The sequence below is a fragment of the Coturnix japonica genome, chromosome 1 (genome assembly GCF_001577835.2).
Source record: "Coturnix japonica isolate 7356 chromosome 1, Coturnix japonica 2.1, whole genome shotgun sequence".
Classification (NCBI taxonomy): domain Eukaryota; kingdom Metazoa; phylum Chordata; class Aves; order Galliformes; family Phasianidae; genus Coturnix; species Coturnix japonica.
The window spans coordinates 29,848,474-29,867,642 of NC_029516.1; the positions used below are offsets into that span (position 1 = coordinate 29,848,474).

Here is a 19,169-nt window from a genome sequence, read left to right on the forward strand (position 1 = left end):
ACAGCACCAAGATGCAGCCATACATCTGCCTATGACTCAAGCAGGAAGTCAGCAGATTTTCAAACAAAGCCTGGCATGAAAAAGCAACTTAAAACCCTAAATCAGCTTCAGAAAAGTGCTTTCTCCCACTATTTTTAAGTAAGCAAAGCTGCAAGGAAGTGTCAAAGTTATTACAAAAACAAAACAAACAAAAAAACAAACTAAAAATGCCTTTCTCCATCTTTTATATTTAGATTTTTATTTTGTTTTTCAAATGCAGGCAACAGCCTGCTTTGCTAAGCTTAAGAGAACTGCTTCCCTATCCCAAGCTAAGTGAATAATGCCTTCCACTCAGCAAACAGAGAGATAAAACTTTCACTATCCTTGTGCTTCACAGAGTGGAGCATCCAATGAACCCAAACCACTAAAGCTGGTAAGTTTTGTTATCTTCTTCCATTAGACATGAGATGCAAATTAATCTGGCCAAGTGATTGAACGTGCCACACACATCCCCCTGCATTTTCAGGAAGTTATAATGCATTAGCAGACATGTAGCATATAACACTGCCGTGCATAGGCTGTAAGTCTTATCTGCCCATGTTTCTGCACATACTGATCTCTGCTTCTTCCATACATTTCCTGGAGGAAATATTCCCACTTGCTCAAACACAGAAGATGTGTGTTTACTGAAAGTCAAATGATGTCATGAACGGACAACAACACAGTAAACATCATGGAAAGAAACTACAGCAGCTGAAGACATTTCCCACTTGTCAGTATTTTGTCAGCATGGACACTGAGCTTACTGACTTACACTTCCTTGCATCATTCAACAAAACCTCCAAATTGCAAGGGGGGGGGGGGGGAATTGGAAACCCACGAGCGTAAATTCTGGTTTAATTAACTGCTAAGCCTTGTTTCCGAGGCCATCTGCACTTCGCTCCTAAGCAGCCACTGGCACTTTCCCACATGACCAGCAGCCATTAAAGCTCCACTTCCCTTCAGCATCCCTTCGTGCAAAGCAAATACATAATCTCATATAACAACACCATCTAGTGGCAAAATATATCCATTACACATAGAATTCCTTCAGGGCCATCAGGTGCATGCAGCGAGAGCAGGGCTGACAGAAAACATCTCCTCAGGCAGCCTGACCACACATGTCTCAGGCCAACAACCAAACATATGTACAATACTTAATTTCACCTAAACACGTTCTTAACTGCAGGCATACTAATTGCTTCTAACAGATCAGATGAGCGAGTACCCTCCAAAGGACATAAATATATTGACAATGGCAACTTTTACCTACAGAGAAGAGACACAGAACCAGAGTGTAAGACATGACAAAAACACAGCGCTACCCATTACGACTATGCTGGCTGCAGCTCTGCAAAGTGTTGCCCACCACTTCTGTCTGCTGTGTAATAATATAAGAAATTCAATTTTCACCTTTTCTGAGCAGGAAAAAATGCCAGTGTTTTCCCCACAAAAACAGAAGCTGTATCCAGATGGTATCCTGAACCTACGCTGTCTGCATGAATCCACTTGCATGTGATATCTAAAAAGAGTGAAAATTAACCATGAAGGTAGAAACATTTAGCTGCAATCCCATCAGTTAAGTGTGAGTAATTAGAGACTGGAGAATAAAGGCTAGAGTGAGTCAGCAAAGCAGAAAGATGACAAATGGGAAACAGTAACAACTTGTTCTACAATACAATAAATACTGGTTACACTGACGATGCAGAGCTAAAAAGCTAGTTGACATGAAATAAAATTATTCAAAGTTAGAACCCTGTACTAATGAAATGGGACAATCTGCTCCACTTCAGTGGGCTTTGTGGGAACATTAGTTGATTGTAAACAACATATTAACAGAGTGCATATTTGTGAAGGGCAAATTAAGTCAATATTCGAGCCGTAGGAACAATTTAGCACAGAAAGCAGTGCCACGTACAATTCTGGATTGCCATCAGTTTGGCCTCTTGACTGCTTATCTCTCAAAAAGAAATATATTTGCCCCAATACTGAAACATTTCTACCATGGGAAAAACAAAAAGAAAGAAAGAGAAAAAAACCATTAAATATGCACCCCACCACCTTACACTGAGATCAGTTTGTGGCAAGGTATGAAGTTCTACTTCTACAAAAACCCAGTTGTTTGAAATATGCTCTTATAAAATCAGTGCTACTGTTTAAAAAAACAGGAGGGTCTTAAAGCCTTCTCCAGAGCTATTGCTCTTCTGCAATACATACGCTCATCAAAGAATTCTGAGCACGATGTGGGTCACTCTGAAAGTAATGCATCCTATTTATTTCCACAGAAATGACGAGAGATAGAAAGAGAACAATGACACTGTTTGATAGAGAAAATTCTCAGTTACAAAATGTTTTTCAGCGTAGTCGCCACCATTAGCTAAGTGTTGCCACCAATTTTAAACAAGAGCCTGCATGCCATGCTTGTAAACATCTGCACCACTGGCAGCTGACCCGCTGTCACTGTCACCACTGCTGAAATGCACTACCCACTGCCTCACTGTGCTCACATCCACTGCCTGGTCTCCATAAATGTTCGAGTATCAATGAAAGTCAATGGGTGCTATTTTTTTCTACACAGAGGAATTCAGTGCCACATCTTTGCTTCAGCACACTTCCATGTCAGACGTCACTGTGTCAGAGTGCCTCTCTGCTGCCATCTGTCACATGGTAACAACATACAATGGAACACTGGTGGGAAGGTTCAGCCTCTACTGCCATACCACAATCACCTGCCTCTGACACTGTGGGCCAACATAATGAAATGGGAGGCATTACTTTCTGAGCATTCCTTGTATATAAAGGATTTCCTTCCTCACACTCAACCCCCCCCCTAGTTATCCAACTCAGCAAGACAGATAATGTATCACAGAATCATAGAATGGCCTGGGTTGAAAAGGACCACAATGATTATCCAGTTTCAGCCACCCCTGCTATGTGCAGGGTCACCAACCACCAGACCAGGCTGCCCAGAGCCACATCCAGCCTGGCCTTGAATGCCTCCAGGGATGGGGCATCCAATGTTACCATCACCCAGAAAAAAAAAAAAACTACCTTTAAGCAGTGGCTGCACTTTAAAAAGAAAGATCAGAAAAAAAAAAAAAAAAAAAAAAAAAAAAAAAAAAAAAAGCAAATTTTCAAACATGAAACATTTATTAGCCAGCAATAACAGCTTCCTATTAAAAATGGCAAATTAGCAACATCAGTGCATCCAATAATTGTTTAGAATGCTATTAAGAGTTTTGGATGTTAACAGGGGAATATGGTGACAACCTCGTATGAATAAAAAATGACACTCAATATAATTAAGGAATTCTGGACAGAAATGCCACTGCTGTCCCAAAGTTTTCCTCTAATGTATATTTCTGCCACCTTCAAATATACATTTACATATACTACACATATATACTACCATGAGCTTCAACTTACTATTCTAAGTATTAGTTATCAGCTCAAAGTCATTTTGCTTTTAAATCTATTCATAAAGCTCTTTACATGGACAACTGATATTAATTTGAAACTCAGCCTTAAGAGAATCAATATTTAGCTGGTATCTATAATTTACTCCAGGCTGTTTACATGGGGAAAACATTAGTTTCACTACACAATTTGAGGCAGGAATTGACTGTATTCTATTCTCCAAGGTTTAAAAAGCTGAGAGAATGAGGACCTGCAGACAGAATACTTGCTGGCACAAGACTGCTGAAGAAGCACACTTGCTCTGCTGAATTTGCCTGCACTCTCCTCCTCCATAAGCACAGTACATAGCAAAGAATCTACAGAGTTATAAATTGACAGTAATGATTCTTGGCTAGTGTTTTCATTCAATGAAATCCAAATCAAAGGTCAGACCTAAAAACTTATTTATATCACAGAAAGGAATTCCTTTTCATTTTCAGAGAAAAAGTAACTTTTATGGACAAAAGATTTGTCATTGAATCTTTGCTTCTATCTGCACTTAAGCTAATGCTTCATGGCATAAACTTCAGTATACAAGAACAGACTCTCATAATTGTAGTAATCATACAATAAAACTGCTTACATATAGTAGAAGCACTAGAGGTAGCATTCTGTCATAGAAAGTGGCTTTCCGTCATTCCCACCTTCATAATTCTTAAGATAAAAAGCAGAAGGGGCTAATCAGTTCCTAGAACACAAAAACAAATATTGAGCAGGAAAACATTCGTATCTTCACATCTGCAGAGATTTATTATAGAATTAGAGAGATAATTTCCTTGAAGAAGCATGTCTCAATATTTTAATGTCTTAAAAACTGACAAGCGAACTATCTTATGAAATTATTAAACTGTGTTAGCAGTTGAAGAAACATGGTTGGAAAAAAAAAATTGTTTTTCCTCTTCCAAGAATCCCTAACGTCTGCTGAAAAGGCAAAACAGCAGTCAAGGTTTCTGGAAGTGTGAGGGAACCGAGTGAATCAAGCAGAGAAATGCTTGCCAGCATATGCTATTCATTAACAAGGAAGACCCTGCTGGGGATCTGACCACCAGTGGCAGACCTGGCTGTAGTGACCACACAGCCGTAGGGTTCAAAATCCTACAAAGAGCAAGGACAGCTCTGGATTTCAGTTGAGCAGACGGCCAATTGTCCAGGGGACTGGAAGCTGAGATGATGTAAAGCAGCTGGAAGACTCTGAGTATAATGGTTAATATATCATACCCTGCCTGAAGTCCAATAAGAAATGGACTACTGCAAAGGCATATCCTGGGATCTGTCCTCCTCAACATTTTATCAGGAGGCATGGTGAGGACTCTCAGCAAGTTTGCAGGTGACACCAAGCCATGAAGGGCCAGCTGATATGCCAGAGGGCTACACTGTGATTCAAAGAGATCCATGTGGGCTGAAGAAATTATTTGACAAAAATTTTGTGAAATTCAGCACAGAGAAAATGCAAGTATGACCCCAGGGAGTGGAGTGGCATAAGCCACAGCATCAGCCCAGGATAAAGGAGACCAGCTACAGGACAGCTCTTTAAGAATCCGAGCCTTGGTGGGCAACTGGGCGCAGACTAGCTATATGCATTGGCATCCTCCTGAGCTGTATTAGGAGGGACACAGATAGCAGATAAAGGAAAGGAATCATCCACCTTTATTTGACACTTACTAGGCTTCATCTACCTGCTTCCAGTTTGGGGCATCCCAGTATAAGAAACAGATGGACAAACTGGAGTGAGTTCAGCAGACAGCCTCCAAGGAGGTTGAGTCTCAAGCGTTTATTCTGCAAGTAGAGGCTGAAGGACTAGACACTGTTTAGCCAGTAAAGGAGACAACTTTGAAGATACCTAACAGCAGCCAATCGTTTTCTCCTGGGAGGTTAACAAGAAGATGGAGCCAGCTTCTCTATGGTGTGAGGGCAGGAGACACTGAGCATAAGCTGAAAGAAATTAGATTTATGGAAAAAAAAGAAATTCACCATGAGGACAGTCAGGCAGTGGAGCAGACTGCCCAGAGAGGTTGTACTTACTCCCTTCTTGGACATTTACAACATAAGACTAGGTAGAGCCCTGCACAACCCAGTCTGATTTCTCATCTAACCCTCCTTTATGCAGGAGTGGACTTCTGAGACCGCTATCCTGTTAGCCTATGATCCTAAGTCTAAGAGATAACCTATTTCCCTCATACCATCCTATAGAATGCAGCATGTAAGCTGGTTAAATAACTAGAAGTCTAGAAGAAAAATTCTATTAACTTGAAAGCAGACAAATGACCTTCCAAGTTAAAACTGGGGTAAATAAATGCAAAAAAGAATACACTGACAGTGTTGAAATACTTCATTTTTGGCCTTTTACATATTGCCAAGTATCCCTAATGAGGTTTTGTTGCCATTTTGAAAACAGTTGTGTAGATGATTAATTACTCCCCTGTCAGCTGTGCAGTTGTTGTGGTTTAACCTGAAAAAAAACCTCTAAAAACACCTGAATATTCCACAGTTTGAATATTCGTTGACCATGAAGAAACTGGTACTCTTCTCAAAAACTTTTTTAGTTACCTTCCCAGATAAAGAGAAGGAAGAACACACATAAACTTCTGCACTTTGATAACGCACATCCATTCTGTTCCAGGATTAGATGAAAACTAAACTTTAATTTTTAGTTGTATTCAGAAAGATTGGTCACTACAGATTTTACTTCATTAGTCATCCTGATTTTTTCCTTATTCTGACATTTATTTGCAACCAAAAATTTTCAAGAATTCTTGGAATACATGCTAAAGTTTTGTGGCCAACATATTTTACACATGAGCAATCAAGAAACTTCTAGATAAATTACAGTAACATTTATGGCAAACTTTACCAATCCCTGCAAAATATTTTTTCATTCATTCTGAAAATTGTGAACCATATTCCTGATACCTGGAGAATTCCAGCTTTTTAACAGTTATTAGACCACAATTACCATCAAAATCACAACATCACAACCTTGAAACAAACTCAACCAGCTAACAATGTTAACGTTCAACTCAATATTAGAGCTTTTCTGCTCTGTTACCTTTATATCCCTGTGTCTAAGCCTATAAATCTCAAATATTTTTCTCTATGTAGGATTTATCCCCATGACAAATACATGGAATAAAACGATGTTTGGATACAAAATATCTAAGTAGATACCTAATCCAGTTTGCAGTACTTTTATATGAACTATACATATTCCCAGAAGTAAAGATGTTCAGAACTCACCTTTTTGCACTTCCTTCATGGCTGTACACTGTTTAAATGTTAGATACTGCCGCATTCCTGGATGGGTGATATACAGACATGAGCTATTGCTGCTTCTGTTAAAGTACACAGGACTGTCCTCATGCTGCAACTCAGAGGTCTCTTAAGAGAGTGAGTATTCATAACATTTTGCTACGTCCTTCTTACTAGCTGGTGAGGTTCATTAACCTCATCATAGGAATCTGAGGAATCTTCTGCCTCAGCTCTTTGAAAATCTCACCAGTCCTTGTCCTTACTGAAAAAGGATCCAATTTCTCTTTCCATTTCTATTACATGCCCTTGATACCCTCCTGGAACGGTCATTTCAGCAATTCAGAGTGCAAGAAACACACTGCCGTGAAGATGAATAGGGGTCAGCTTCATTTTATGGGCCGCAGAAATCAAATGGAAATATCAGTGCCTCTGTTAAAGCCACCAGGAATATTTCCATATCCCATCTGAAGATAATCTCCTATGATATTCTATCCCATACATAGTATTCACTGAATGTTTGAAATAAAACTGACAAATGCCTGTGACAAACTTTTGCTTTTCACGTTGTTTTTTTAGAAAAAAAAAAAATCCTGAATTTTTATCCTTCCGTTTCCTTATGTAGGTAGAAAGAATGACATAAAAAGGCCCTGTGTAAAACCAAGTCTTAACAAGAAAGATATGAAATATGAAGCTCTCACCGTAACTTTCATTTCATGTGTGCAAATTAAGTCATCTTACAGTGAAACAAAAGGAGTTTCAATTTGATACGTACAAAAAAAAAAAAAAATCACAAAATTCATATAAAAGACAAGGTTTCTTCAGGCTTAATTACTAAATAAAATTAAAAGAAAAGAATCAGTCAGTAGCTATATTGCTTAGTATTGCTCTGCAAAAGTTTCTTTGGTTCACGTTTCCTCTTACAGATGCAAAAAAAAAAAAAAAGAAAAGAAATAACAAGCACCCCTTCATACAGAGAAAGGTTATCACTATCTTTAGAGTGTCACAAAGCTGATGCAGAAAATCATCTTCAAGACTTAAGGCGTTCTCAGCAGCTCCCTTTAATGAAACAAATGTATTTCTGGAGATGGATGAGGATGAAGTACAGATCATCTGCAGGGTGAAAAATGAATAGCGCAATGCACCTGCTGTGGGTGCTCTGAGCTGCCCTCTGGATGTGCCAATGGTCTTTTCTGACTATAAGAAGAGCCATGGAAGGACTAATACAGCTGTCTGAAGTGCAGGAATAGTGATAAAGTTAAGAAAAATAGTAACGACTTCTGGACTCCCAAATTACTCAGTGACAATTTGTCCTATACTGAATTGGCCTACTGTCTCACACTGGTTATACATAACTTCCACAGAGATATACTCTGCTGAATTTTTGTTTCTCCCTGTAGCATTTTAGGAACTGGACACATGATGCAACAGATTGGATTTACCATACTTCTGTGGAAATCTTTGCAGTATGACAGTTAACTCAGATCCAGCTGCCTATGAAAAATGAGTGTTTACTAGGAAACAGCCATGGAACATAATTGTAAAATGCCAAAATCAACAAAATGTCATTAGGATTACATTCAAATATAATTACTTGCTAACTTCAGGTTCCTAGCAAGCTTCTATCTTTCCCTCTAGTTTAGCTGAAAATTATTTCTAAGTTAAAATGAAGTTTCTTTGACCAAAATGAGGTTCTGTTCATGGAGGAGAGGAGCCAAAGGAGAGCCAAGACTCTGTCCTGTGCCAACATAGGCCCTGACGCACCTTAATTCTTTCAGGTTTTTGAATACAAGAATCCCATGCATGAGGATTTAACTTTGTTAAATGGTGATCATTCAGCATTAGGAGGCTCTAGAAGCACAAACTGCTTATTTCATTCACAGCTATTAGTTTCCCACAAATACAATAAAGACTGATCATGGTATTAGCAGCCATGAAAGTCATAATGCTATTGAAGCAGCACATCCCTCCACATGTTACTGGCAACATCATCCGGCTCCATCTCCCTGCCAGACTACACTGCCAGAGGTAAGCAGAGCTGAAGGTATCACACAGATGCTGTTGGTACCACAGCGCCCAAACTCTTAGTATTCCCCATGATCTCTGCATAAGCGCCCCCAGATTTTACTGGGAACTGTGCAGTTTGGCCAGTACTCCATCTTACAGGCTATGAGATAAATGCAGACTCTCACTTGTTCCACTTTGTGGATTTGCCATGCCATATCAAAGAAGGGGGAATTTGGGAGCAGTGCGACACTGATGCAGCTGGCAGAGTTGTTTATTTGAGAGGCTAAATTCAACCTTTGCTTGGTCGAATAACTTAATTGTGCTTACTGGGAGGCTGCTTTTTAAACGGTTCAATTCTTTCTGCTGCCAAGAATCAGAGTTTGCTTTCAGCATATTGAAATTATCTCAGGGGAAAGCTTTTGTGAGCCAAACCATTCCAAAAGTATTCTTAATTGCTTTACACACTCTTGTGAAACAGGAGATCATGCACTGAACCCACATTTGAAAACAGGAAAATGAAGGAGAATAGTGAAAAATAACCTGGCAGAGAATAGCAATAAATTTAGCAATCTATGTTCAACACCTATTTTACTTCAAACACTAAGAGTTTTTAATAACAATTGTGCACACCCCCCCCCAGAGAACCGCAATCAGGTTATGCTAGTGACAGAACATACACTATGCATCAGATGCATACAAGCAAACAGAAAAGTACAAATTGTGCTTGAAAACTATTTGACTGGTTTATGTAGGTGCATACAGTCTTTATTTATAAATTGTCCCATAATGTAGACACAACAAATAATAAGACTGTCTTCTGAAGAGTAAATAGTACTTTTTTTTTCTTTATTTACTTTTATTAAAATGTCAGAAATTTGGTTTGGTTAGGATGAGATTATCTTTCATGCTAGAATAGCAATGCTGACACAACAGCATTGAAGCTATGATTGAAAAACATTTGTCTGCAGATAGTTTTCATCCATTGTGCTGAACTAGAAACACATTTTTTCAGGTTTTGGTGGCAATACGTCAGTACAAAGGTAGACAAAAGGAGCAGTTGAATACAGCCTCAATAATCATCAGCTTTATATTCTTCAAAATGTCTAGGATTATACCAGGGAAATTCAGAGTTCTCAGGTTTAGAGAACAAGGAGCTAGAAAGATTTGAAGACAGTTTAGTTAAAACTAAAATGCCTATACGCATTATGAATCATTTAATACAGATATGGGTGCAGATGGGTCAGATAGATATCAGTCTGAATTCATATAAGATGTGACAGGTTTTGTCTCTTCAGTGATTCTTCTGTCAGTTTGAATAATTTGCAGAGGAATATATCTGCTTTTTTCACCTCAGAATACATCTCATTCTGTCATTCAGTAAATATAAGTATCAGAGCCGAAGCCTCTTCTAAATGTGTTCACAAACACATTTGTGCACATTTGAAAATAACTGCAAAGGAAGCTCAGAGGGTTTAGGTGACTTTTAAGCTTATAAAATAAGCATAGCTTATAAGCGTACCCTAACCATTTTTTCTGTAAACAGAATACAAGAAGATCAATTCTCACCAGTAGTAGCTCAGCTTAAAGCAGGGGAATATTAACAGACAAAGCATCTGGCATGAAGTCTTCCAGGCTCAAAACAACCTTAGGTGAACCACTTGCTAAAACAGGCAGGTGACCAGAATGTGTGATACAGGTTAGCCAGTGCACTGTATGAAAAACTTCAGCCAGTGACTGTGTTTAAAATTAGCATGCCAGTCACCAAAAATAATAAGAGTTCTTTAGTACATGATGCTATTTCTGATTAGTGTGGCCTAAGTCAGCTTGAAATAATGTACGTAGAAAGGTAAAAGGTCTGCAGTCTCTCCCACTTCTGTATAAATGATAACACATCCATGGGACTTATTAGCTGCCATGGTAAGGTATGTCTGCTTGGAAGTGATTTAAAGTTGTTTGATCAAGTCCTCAATCAGAAAGAAGATTTTATTAGATTCAATCTTATTAAGTACCTCCAATTTACATTTCTTATCAGCTAGAAATACATCTGTAGAAGCTGGGTATTTTCAAACTCAGTTGATATAACAGTTAGACATCCACAAGGCCTTTGACACAGCACTGTCTGACATTCTGATGAAAATGCATTACATAAAATCAATGTAGCACATCTTAAATAGATTAAAAACTGATTAAATGAGAGATCTCAAAAAATAATTTATCTCCAGAGGTGCTGTTTCTAGTAGAATCCCATAGGATCTATTCTTGATTCTAGACAAAAAAAAATACACAAAATTATTGTCCATCATATTTGCAGAACTCAGCTTAATTCAACATAATGTTAAGAAAAATACAGATTCTACAAAGTGACTCGATGGTTTATTGGAATTACTGGTACTTTTAACAGAGAACTATCACACTTATTGAATGAGAAAATTTAGTTTGACAAATAGGGCAGGTAAGATGGTTAACAGTCTAAGCATAAGTGTGCCACCCATGTCCCCAGAAATGTCATTCCCATCCTGCAGCACAGTTTTTTAGGAAGAAACAAACACTTCTGATCCCTCCTCCTCGAGAAATAAAGTGGTAGCTGTTAAAAACAGACTGATGGTAATTGGAACTAGAGAGCTAATTTAGAAAACAACAGGGTATATAAATTAGTTCCATACTTCATCTATTTTCACATATATGGAAAGAGAATCCCACTATATTTTTATTAAATAGGAAAAAGTAGCCAGACTCTACCTAATGTATCAAATTAACATCCTTCAGTAGATCTGTACAAACAGTGCAGTTGCAGCTGAGGTAGTATGAGTCCATAATTTATTATTATTTATTTCCACTCAGCAAACAAAGATAACCTACAACAAATCTGCTTAAATAAAATAGATCCATCTAACTCAGAAGGAGATTTTTATAGTTTTGGTGTCAGTTTATTAAACCATTTTAAAATTCTGATCACCTCAAAAAAGAATACGTAATTTCAAAGGATAAATCCATTAATTACATTTCTGTAGCTTTAGAACATTCTGTGTATCCACAAAAATAAATATATATGGATATTTTCCTTAAGAAATAAGAACATTTTTATGTTTTGAAAACTCCCTTTTATCTCAAAACAAATACATTTCTCAGACTGCAACCTATTTCACATTTCAGCCTCTCCTTACAATAGCACTGAACCTGTAAATCAGGTGAAAATCTGTTTTGGGATATGTAAAATGAAAAGGCTACACTGTGTAAATTACAATGTCTAAAAATCATTGCTACATTATTTCATACTGCTGTTCACTGATCTTTCCTATCATTTCCTTTTTGAAGGACTGCATTTAATGGCTGAAAGAGAGGTGAGGCAAACATCAACAAACAAACTCAACAGTATTTTTCTCTTCCACAATGATTATACAGAGAGCAAGTCAAAACAAATGAAATGACTCATAAAAGATTAGCAAAATGTCACCTGTAAATTGCACTCCTGTGATGACATCTATAGAGAAACTTCACTGGTAATCTGATATTTGACAAAGCAAAACCATGACAGGAAACAGTAAAAGTCTGGGGGGAAAAAAAAAAAAAATCTCAGCTCTGAAGGGAATTCAGTGCAGATGATGAATGGGAAAGAGTCCTTGCATGTCACTAATAGTATCATGGTATGCATAAATGAGAAACGTGAATTGTGCCTGCGTGCTCTGGTCACTCTTGAGATGTTGCTTTCCTAAATTCATTGGAAGATTTCCATACGAGTTGCCTGGCTAAATCCCAAATATATCAATGAATACATCAAACATACATTTAAAGTATTTAAAGGCTGCTTACTTTTGAGTATCACTAGATAGACATAACAAAAGCTTGAATCTGTATTTAGATAAACTATATGCAAAGCTTAAAAGGTAACATTTTCTCAAAAGAAAGAAGTAAAAAAACTTAATCCAAAATTTAAAGCCCCACTAAGAACAAACATTTCAAGAATTTTGTCACATACTTTTGATTGAGCACAACAGAAACTTAATAACAAGCTCGTGAAACCTATCTGGACAGAGATAACCTTTCATTAACCTAAGTACACTGTTAAAAAGTCAGGTTTTGCTTTGTATTTCTCAAGAGGGAACCATCTACAGTGGCAGATTTTTTTTCACAATTGTAGTTGATAGTTTCTGGTTTGAACTTGTTTTGATCTCAGTTATGGAACCTTGAAAAACAGATCGATGTCAGGTTTTGAAGAAATTATAAATAATGTGAATCACATTTGCAATGAAAAAAGAGTCAGGGGTTAGCAGTTTAAATGGACATCTTAAATTGTGCTTAAAATTCATCAGTAAATAGAAGAAGCTGGTATAATTAATTTGAAATAATTCCAATTTAGCTTGCATTACTAGAGAAAAATCAACAGCTGAAACATCAGTGATGATGCATAACACTTTTTATCCTATTTGGTGTAGAGGTTATGTGTGGCATCCATATCATTCCTCACATTCACACTTAATTAGAGAAACAAGAGTAATTAAAAAACAAAATCTCCCAAATGCCACATTTGCAGATCTTTCAATAAAACAGCTCCTACTGAGTCAAATCTCAGATACTTTATGGGAAGTGAATGTGGTCCATGCAACCTGTAAACGTACTAAGTGCTACCTTTACTGTGTAAAGAAAAGCTAAAGACATTTTGACATTCTCTCATCAAGAAAACATGTAATTTCCAATTCTGATTGAGACCTTTTGGTTTATTTCATAATCCACAGAAAGCTGGCATGATACAGCCCTTCCTCTTCCCTGGGGCAATCTATTCCTCCTAAGTTTCTCACAGTTGAAACCCAGTCTGCCTGCCCATGAGAGAAGGATCAGACTGAAAACACATCTCTAGTACATCATTTCTAACAATCGCCAACAGCAGGTGCCTTGTAAGAAATCTGTATAGAGCTTTTAACAGGGTAAACCTGCAGTGCTAATTTCCCCAGAACACATTCCCAACCTTTATTAATTTGCACCTCATGAAATTCCTCACGCAGAGAGGGCATTGTTGTATTCAACAAGATGTGCTGGAGAGTTCTTCATGGTAGTGCCCAGTTATTTTCAAAGCCATGTAAACTTCCAAAGTCCACAACACCTTACAGTGAGGAGGTCTGCACCTCAACCAAAAATCATGCAAAGAAGATCATTCACCTCCCTGCAATTCCCGACTTGTTTTTCCTCTCCTTTCTCCTCTTTCCTTCATTGACTCTGCGGCTTCTTCTTTCTCTTTCAGTGCTGCCTTCAAAACATGGCAATTCAAAATATCCTGATTCTTAACTGATCAAACCTGCTTGAAAGTTGGCTGATGCACTACAAAACTTAATCCTTCCAAATATAAATTATTATTAACTCCGAAAATAGTGCCTCCTATTTATTTCCATGGAAACTACATCAGATACAAAGAGCACAACAACACTGTTTGATAGAGAAAATTCTCAGCTACAAAGCACTGTTTTTCAGCATAGTCACTACCGCTAGCAAGAGCCTGCATGTCATCAGACATCATTTTGTCAGACCATCCCTCTGCTGTTTGCAACACAGCAATAAAATGGAACGGAATGTTGTTGGGAAGCTTCTACCTCTACTGCCATATCATCAACATCTGCATATGGGACAACATAATAACACATAAGGCATTACTTTCAAAACAGCCCTAGTACTAGAACATCTGCCTCTTCTCCGGGCTTCACGGATAGATAACTAAAGCTCCCATCTTTAATATTCTCATTTCTCAGTTTATCTGAAAAAACACTAAGACACAGGATTGACCTATTTGCACTCCATGTTTGCAATCTGTTGCATCTTTTGTCTTATTTGTTACCTGGGTGGTTAAGATGCAAGTTCAACTAAACAGATCAGCAGCAGCACCTTAAATCATAACACTAAATTTAACAAAAAGGCTACTCTGTTTAGGAAGCATGCTGTAATATATTTCCTACAACCCACGTTGCTAAGCATATGAGACAAATACCTAGGAGTTATGAAAAAAATTTCAATTACTGGAGTCTGAATGAGATTCCCAGCAAAGAAAATGTGCTCTGCTGAGTGCCTGAAGGAAACCATAACCTCCACATGGCATCACCTTGGAAGGTACAGGATCTGTCATGAGCCTGAAGGAATAATTAACTAGAAATGATCACAATACTGCAGGCAGATGGCAAGCAACTAACCAGGGAAATAAGTCCTTTTTCAACAGTTTTCTTCAGTTCCCCACTCTGGAATGATCACATTATTTGAACCTGAACCTAGGTGCCTCCCACAGCCAAAAGGCCACCTTAGCCACCACACCTGATCTTTTCTGAAAAAGCTCACTCTGAAGTTCAAAATGGATTTCTGACTCTGGAGAAAAAAATAAAGGAAAAGGTTTTTATTCAGCTCCCTACCATAACGATAAAAGAATGCAAACCAGAATGTCACACAGTGTTTTGTCAAAACTTGAACAAAAAAAAACTTGAACCAGTTTTTCCCATATTTGTATAAGTACAAAGATCTCAAAGTCTTGTTACTTCTGCAAGTGGAAGGTTTGGAAATCATTTGCTGGGGGCTCTGAACCCCAAGCATTCAAGAGTTGATCTGAGGCCTTTTAAAAGGACACAAGCTGCCAGAAACCATAGTTTGAGTAATTAAAGGTGGAATGCTTTTATGAAACTACTGCTTTCACCAAAAAATTAAAGGGTAATTTTCCCAGTCTTTCTTGGAGGCTGAAAAGCCACACTAAATTCTGATCATAGGTTGGCATGGACAGGTCTTCTTTGAGAGGTCTGAGCACATGGTTTAGTGTTAACTGAGCAAGCCTTTTGCTAAATCTTCTCTTACTGCATTACAAATTATCTTATAAGCAATAAGGAATTGTAGCAAGTACAGACCTTCACTTATTTTTTAGCAGAACTGGCAGAGATACAGAAATCATTTGCTCTGCTCAATTGACAGTGCTATTATTTGACTTCTGTGCCTGTCTTGCAGGTGATATCACTTCCCAAGTCCATCTTAAGTCTCTCTTGTGCAATGAACAAATAGTGACCTTCTCACAGTTATAATCTTGTTACAAACCGTGCAAAAACTTCCATGAAGTAATGATGCTGGAAAGTAGTCTAACTTATATACAGTTTTCAGTAGAAAACCTTCTTCTATAGTCATGGGATGCATCAGGACAGATGCTGGCTCCAAAATAAAAGGCTAAAATGTCTTACATAAATCTGAGTATTGAGTGAAAAAAGGGCAGTGATCTGGAGGTCATAAATATTCTGGCTACGCTTACTCCATATGCTCTGAAGTCCAGCTATAAATAGTCTTCAAATTGCTAACACATTTCAAGAAAGTTGAGTGACCCAGCTTTCACTTTGTAATGTGAGGGTAAAAGTCTAATGATGTCACAGAAGGGCAGAGGAAAAGAGCCGCTGAAGCCATGTAGACATCTGCTGAAAGGGTCCTAGCTGTGAATTTCCATAGAGAGAACCAGCTGGCTTTAACACAGACAAAGAAATGAGAAAGTACAAGGCCAGCCAGAACAAGGTCATCCCTGTGTGGGGAGAGAGCAAAGCAGCTAACACTGACGTGAGTGGTTTATGGGTGGGAGAAAGGAACACATCCAGACACACCTCTGCTTCAGCACTTCCAATTCTCATCAAATTGTACAGCCAGACAGACTTTAGACTATTTCTGTTGTTGTTGTTGTTACACGTCCACATAAGTCTTCATATTTATACGTTAAGGAACAAAAGCACAGCAAACAGAAATTGGGTCACCAGCAAACCCCCTTCTAATCTAATATATTAATGAATTTCATAGACTTTGAAAAACATTTCCTAGGAAAAACTACAGACATATTGGACCTTGTGTCCCTCTTGCTCCCTTCATTCCCCCAAGATTATTTTAACCTTCTTGTTTTCCTTCCAGCAGCTATTACTGCCTATTCCAAACATTAAATAATGCTCCCTGGGAGCAGCTAGCTGAATGCAAACACAATCACCAGCACCAATGGTGCCAGAGTTGCTTCTGTCATGCTGTCCTTGCAACAGCTCTCAGTGAGTTCTCAATATGACAGCAAAAAGGGCTCCGTCATCTGTTTGCCTTCACACACAAATGTCATCCATCACTTTGGAAATCACTTCTCCCACACCCCAAATTACAATTTTGGAAAGATGCTGAACTGTAAAAAACACCCCAAGAGCACTCCAAAGAGAATCTGACTCATTCTCCTATTGCAACAACAAAAGCAGGTGACCCACAGCACTTCAGCTGGCAGGGAAAAAGTTCTAATCATCAGATTGTTACAGGTAATTCTTATTAGCATGGTACTTTTCACATTTGCATTTAAATGTCCTCAAAATATGCAAAGAAAGCAATAAGTTGCATGTTAATTCTTCCTCAAGGATATTACAAAATATATATATATCTATTCAAGTAATCTCCCTGTAATAATGGTCATTTTATATTTGGAAACAGAAAGAAAACTATATATTTGAGAATATTCCTCTACTTCAGGCAATCAAAGAAAGCAGATCAGGAAATGTAGTATCTTACCTATTTTTCATAGGTGTGCTTAAGAAAACACCTATGCTTAGGCCATAGATTCATAAGTACAGCACTTTTAGAAGCCTATATATGAGCTAAGTTCACTGATCCAAGATTTTGTGGAGTTCAAATTTTGGAAGGGCAGCCAAAAGTTTCCCTTCATTTTTCAGCTCCTTCCAGACCTTGAGATCTTGAATCTTCTTCTGAAAATGCTTAAACATATTTTCATCGTAACCAACACTATGCTGAGATGCATAAAGTGGGAAAGGTCCAAAACAACAACAACAGCAACAACAAAAACCCTACTTTCTTTTCTATTTCAAGTTAAACATAGAGGGCATATTTTATTCTACAGACAAGCATTGAGCTCTGAATTGAAAAACAATGTGTTTTCTGCTTGTTTATTTCTCTTGCTGTAGTCCTCTGTCATATTTTTTGAGATGCACAGATGCCATTGTTTCACCCTATGTTTAGTATAAAATGCATTCTGTTAACATGAGGGCGACCTTTCTCCACAAACTCTCATCTCACAGACAGTGTCTATGTGCAAGCCTTTTGAAGGACACATTATAATTGAAGTAGGTAATTTTAATTGACAAATAAAATTAAATGTATATATATATATATATATATATATATATATATATATATATATAAATTTCCCACATACAAAAGCATTAACAATACAGCAATATCTTGAAATCTAACAGAATGTGGTAAGATTTGTCAAAGATGATACTTCTCCCTTTAAAATTAAAACAGGTCAACACAAGCTGTGCAGGTCATTGCAGATAACTGCGTTGCTATTCAAGCTCTCATTTTCCACAATTTTCAAAACTGCCTTTCAAAATGTGATGTGGAAACAAAGCATTTTCAATAATTACAAGCAAGGTCATAAAAGCTTTCCTTTGTTGAATTCTAAATAACTCAACACATATTAAGGTCCAAAATGTGATAGACTTGAACTACAGGAAAATAAGGAAATTTGATCAGCTGAAATCCTCCAGCCCACAGCCCCAAGCTTAGGCACATTTATGCCAATAAATCAAAATCCCCACAGAAACTTCAGTTTTGATCCTCAGAACAGAATGCACCTACAATGATAGTTTTGTTCAGTATAGAAAAACTGATTCAAATACTGTTGGGATTAGCTAACTTGATCATTGTTTCAAGGTTCATTCGCCAGGAATTGAAACAGTACATGTCACAGCTGAAATTAATCCAGTATCATCTCTTGTACTACAGAGACACACTATTGTACCTCAAAGCTGTATCTGCTCTCCCAAGCACCCACAGTCCACAGCAGTTCTGGCCTTGGATGAGCCTTCTCTGACATGACACCATCTCCTGGCTACTGAGCTTTCCAACTAAAGCGCAAAAGCTAAGGTATTTCCTGTCACCTGTACTTGGGAACAGATACTAACATTAAGCTAAATAATCTGATCTAGTTTCTCTGAATAGGCTACTTGAGTGCAAATCTTGCTAAAGTTCATCTCATTTTTTCAGGGCTGTCTGACTACCTTTGGAGTAAGCTATATCTCAAGCAATTTTTCATATCACAGAATCACAGAATGACCCGGGTTGGAAGGGACCTCAAGGATCATGTAGTTTCAACCCCCCTGCCTGGCAGGGCCACCAAACATACATCTTTACTAGATCAGGTTGCCCAGAGCCCCATCCAACCTGGCCTTGAACACCTCCAAGGATGGGGCATCCACAACCTCCCTGGGCAGCCTGTTCCAGGACCATATGGAAGTGCCTGCATGTTTACTGTTGAGAAGGGCTTCATACAACTCTGAGTTTGGACATTTCAGGAAGACACAGCTACAAGTAGCTGAAATACAGTTTTAACTGGGGAATTTCATTACAATATAAACTTTTGTTTTAACATATGGGCCCTTGTTTTATGCATGTAATCTTTTTACACA

General features: G+C 37.9%; 1 protein-coding gene across 2 annotated transcripts in view; it reads right to left on the reverse strand.

The window, feature by feature from the left end:
* TAFA2 (TAFA chemokine like family member 2) overlaps positions 1 to 19,169 on the reverse strand; it is a 174,048-nt gene that overhangs the window by 134,534 nt on the left and 20,345 nt on the right. The window contains exon 1 of one of the 2 annotated variants that reach the window (XR_001553435.2): positions 6,709 to 6,798. The exons of the other annotated variant lie outside the window; for it this stretch is intronic. The gene's annotated coding sequence lies outside the window, so the exon portion shown is untranslated. Of the gene's footprint in view, positions 1 to 6,708; positions 6,799 to 19,169 lie in introns of those variants that run through there. 2 annotated transcript variants of the gene reach the window in all.